This window comes from Cygnus olor, chromosome 3 (assembly GCF_009769625.2).
Source record: "Cygnus olor isolate bCygOlo1 chromosome 3, bCygOlo1.pri.v2, whole genome shotgun sequence".
Lineage (NCBI taxonomy): Eukaryota > Metazoa > Chordata > Aves > Anseriformes > Anatidae > Cygnus > Cygnus olor.
Genome location: NC_049171.1, coordinates 110,771,691 through 110,776,296, shown reverse-complemented (window position 1 = coordinate 110,776,296; position 4,606 = coordinate 110,771,691).

Genomic DNA, 4,606 nt, shown 5'->3' with positions numbered 1-4,606 from the left:
ACCTCAAGGTGCTGTTTTGACCACTGACAGTTTTAACTATAAATACCCAAATCACAATATACAACCTGAGTGAGAAGGAGCGCTTACATACATCAGCCTGAAGACGTCGAAGTACCAAGCTGCTTTGAAGATGGGACCGCTCTCTGCTGCCTGTCATCAACATCAAGCCAAAGTTCAGCTCCGTATCAGAGCACTCCCAAATCAGCTGGATTAACTTAAAACCCCTTTGTCAGCTCCATAAACTAACACAACACATAGCTGGGTTGGTAGCATGTAACATTTCCACTGCCTCGGTACAGATAAAGCAGTGCCAGCACCGCAAAGAGAAAAGGCCTAAAAAAGACCATTTTGCACATGTATTAAGTTAATAAAAACAATAATAGCTACTTTTTGTAAATGGAAAGTGCAGCCACGCTCTCAAAATCATGGCAGACTGCAAAGTCCTGTAGCGCACCGCTACGTCTCCTTTAGCAGCCAGCTCTAAATGCAGCAGCATCTGGTGCCTTGGGGCCTCAGCCCTTCAAATTAACTAACAAGCTTTGTCTCCCACTGGTGCAACTGAAAGGTGGTTCTCTGATCTCAGGAAACACTAATTGCTCCTTTTTTTCCCTTGATCTAATTTAAATAACATTCAGTCCCACCCTACCAAATAGCCACTGTAAGGAGCTTTAAAAGGTATGCACTTAGCACAAAGAGATTGCGGCAGACAGGTAAGCAATTAGGCAAAAATTAGCAGCAAGTTCTTCTAATACAACAGCCATTCAAATACTGCTCATTTCCCGGGATAGCTACTGTATCTAAACGATGCAGGATGTTTAACTGGATTTGGCACACAGCGTTTGGCTAATCATCTGTTTTCAAACCTGTGTCATGAAGTAGTGTGGAGGGGAGGCTTCCGATTTAAAGCCAATCAAACAAAAAACATCAACATGAAGCCCCAGCTTCAGTTCTCCTTGTTTTCCCATTCTATAGCCAACACCATTTCAGCAGTGCCCCCGGAGAAGCCGAGATATCCCTGCAGGAGTCAGGCACTGCCAGAAGGACACGGGCTGCTGGGTATGGGCACTGCTTCCCCATCCCACGAAGCCTCCTGAGGGAAGAGCTAAAGGGGTGTTATTTCAGATCCTTTTGTAGCAGCAAGTCAGAAGGGTTCAGCAATGTCCAGCAGGCTGGGCAGCGCAGGAAAGATTTGTCTGACTGCCCAGGACACTGCTTTACTACTTTCCATGCAAGGTCTCTAGTCTGCCCTTGCTGCTGGTGGCTGGGGATAACAGCACTTGTACTGCCCTGGGCATTTTCCTCCAGGATGCCACCCAGCCCCCTGAATGGGGGGCAACAGATGCACTTCCCACTCCATTCCCTGGATGACAAGGTTAAGGACCCAGTTAAAGGCTCTAGGAAGTGTGGCTTAGCCCTTAGAAAGGGCTGTTGTGAGGAAAAAGGGGAAGCAAAATTAAAGAGAAAAGTGACAAAGCTGGACCACATCTGGCTGAAACCTCAGGTTTTAGTCACCGTTTACTGAAACTCCCTCCCCACTTCCAACTTTTCTCATGACAGAATGAATTGCTCTACCAGCAAGTGTGAAAGGAAATGATGAATTTACCCTTCCCCTGCAAACTGATTGCCATGACTTCCATATCTCCAGGACCTGAGTAATGAATGAGCTTCCTGTGATTCTCGCCAGGCACACCAGGAGGGCTCTGCTGTTTGCCTTCACGCCCCCGGGTCAAAAGCCGTAAGGACCACACAGCACAGCCGTGCTCATCAGAGACAGCAGCGACTTCTTAGCATGATGAACGCTGACTCCTGTAGTCTTTGACCTTGTGCACCGTAGTAATCTTGGTTTAAAATACATATATATATATACGGTTTCACCACATGGCACGTGGAGCACTGGGCTAATGGGAAAATGCTGGAGCCCAAGTCTCCCTGCCACGCAGAGCAGAGCCTGGGAGGCTTCAAGGGTAGCACGCCAGCCTGGGCTTTCTTTGCGAAATGTGATGCTCAGCTTGCCGGGAGAAACACAAGAGGAATCGGAAGCTCCTATCTCGCAGAAAGACAAAATGCTGCCAGCAGTTAATGGCTGGTATCTTGCTTTCCTCCGTGCCAGTCCTTGCTCCTGGGGAGACGGGAATTGAGTGTGAGCTGGAAGCCCCTATTTCTTACAGCTCCTTCTCTCGTGGTGGCATGGTTCCCAGTTGCTGATCTTACCGTGCGCCAGTCAAAATTTGTCCTGCTGCTATCTTTGGCCTCCACGCTATCAAATGCTGACCCTGATTCGGAGCTGCGCTGCTCTGAGTTAAATGGCACAGCCACGAGGCAGCGGGGTTTCTCTGCACGAACGCACTCCCCATTGCTAATGGCAGCGTGAAAACCAGGCTGCGGGTCCATGCGTGGACACAATGGTCACGCTCGTCTGTTCTGTCCTTCAGGTTGGATGTAGAGCCTCTTCTCCACTGGCTTTCAAGGTAGAAATTACAAAATGTCACCATCGTGAAGAATAAAAATATAACCTCAGCCCTAGTGCGCAGGCCAGCATCTCCCCCTTCCCCTGGAGGAAAATGGTTTCTGTGTTAAACTTTCACAACTAAACCTGAAACCCAGCGATGTTTGTTTTAGGTTTCGTTACAAACCTAGAACACAGGCCAAGTTTAAAAAAAAAAATCAGGCAAAGTTTCAAGCACATCAAGACCGATTTATGGTTTTGAGTAGAAACCATACTCACTTCACTGCTTTCGCAGGGGTTTGATCTGAAACCAGGCACAATCTGGCAGCCTCAAGCTGCCTTTTGTTTGGAGATTCAGGTGAAGTGGAAAGCCAAAACCAGCACATCTCCCCTGGTACCCAGGTCCCCGGGGTCCTTGCAGGAAGGAAGTATTCACAGATGCCCTGGGGATCCCCCAGTTGCACAGCGGTACCTAGATGGGTGGAAATCACTCCAGTCTCACAGAGTCCATGGATCTGCCTTCGAAACAGTGCCGTGACACACGCTGGGACCTTTTGGTGTCAGACGCATTGTGTAATTCAGATTCTGGTCTGTCATTGTTCATTTGTGTTGTCTTTTTATTCCTCGTTTCCTTTAATTGTTTGTTTTGCTTTTAATCTCTTTGCCGCTTTGGTACAGTTGACTTTTTATCAGATCGCAGACCAAAATTCTGGTGGTCTTGTATCGAAGCCCGTACGTTGTCACAGTAATTGGGAATGCTGCTGCAGCGCTGATAGCAATTCAGCAACTTTACGGAGAGATAAGGCGCGTGCCTTACGGTGTGCATATACTGCATTATCTTCCAGCTTTCTCTCCCTCTGCCTAACACTGATACTTGTGTACGTTTTAGGCCTGCTTTTGAAGTACTAAATAGAAATGTCTAATAGAAAAACGTGATGGTAACTGTGCCCTTGCTAGAGGTACGGCACAGGAGGCGGCACTCTGCAAAGGCAGAAGGCTGAAGTAAATAATGGACAATCAAAACCATTATTTAATGACCCTGTGCCTCGCTCCTATGATTATTTCACGTCGTTAAATGTAATGTCTCGCCTGTCCCTGCCAGCCCTCCATTTTTCAAGTCCTACTTAATACCTTGTAGATCCAGACAGCAAGGGTTTATGCATCCTTGAGTCTGCCGAGACGCTGCAGGCATGCGAAGACAACATAACAGCCCCAAGTCAGCACATCGCCGTCGGGGCCGTGCAGCCCGTGCCTTACGAAAACGTACGTGTGTGCTGGACTACACGCTGGGAGCAGACTTTCATGGGATTAGCCACTGGGAACATTAAGTGCATGCTTAAGTTTTTGTGGGACTGGCAGGCCTATCTATTAACAAAAGAAACAGATATGTAAATAGTGCCTTGCACGTACCCAGTCCCCCATCCTAATTCTTTGTATTTCAAGCGGATGAAACTCTGCAGAAACCTATTATTTCATGATAAAAAATGTGATGAGGAACAATCCTTTGTATAGGATATCAAAGAAGCAGCTCGAGACGCGGCTCCAGTCGAGTTGGCAGGGGAGAGGTACAGCATCCCCAGCCGCGAAGCCTCCCCGAGCCGGCTGGAAGCCACGGGGAACTCTGCTGGAGCCAGGCTCCTGGAAACGCACCGCTCTCTGTAGTGGTTTCGGCAGCAGCGACAGCAACAAAAATCCAGCAGCAAGGACAACGGGCTCAGCACACACGCTGTACCCAGGGCAGCCAGCTGGATTCGCTGCAGCGGGTGCAGGGGAACCACCTGGGCACCAGCTCTTTCCCCAGGTCCTCGCTGAGATGTGCCGTGCATCCTCCCAGTGGGAGGATGGAAGTGCAAGTATGAGTCCTTCTCCTCCTCCAGCTTTGCTGGCCGAGTTGCTCCCGCTGCCACCATCCCTTGACCTACTCCCTTCGGAATGTGCCCTTCCGACCAGTTACCTGGTTCACTCTCACCTAGCCGTGACGAGCAGCGGGCACGTCCTGCAGGGGCTTTGTCTTCCTCGTCTGTGACCCCCAGAGCCCCAGCTGGCCGTCACAGCCACGCCAGGCACTCCTCCCGGCAGGTTTTGCCCGTAATTCTTCACTTCCGCGTAGACTTTTCAGGGGGTTGAAGCGAAGCCCAGCGCTGCCAAGAAACCTGAGTA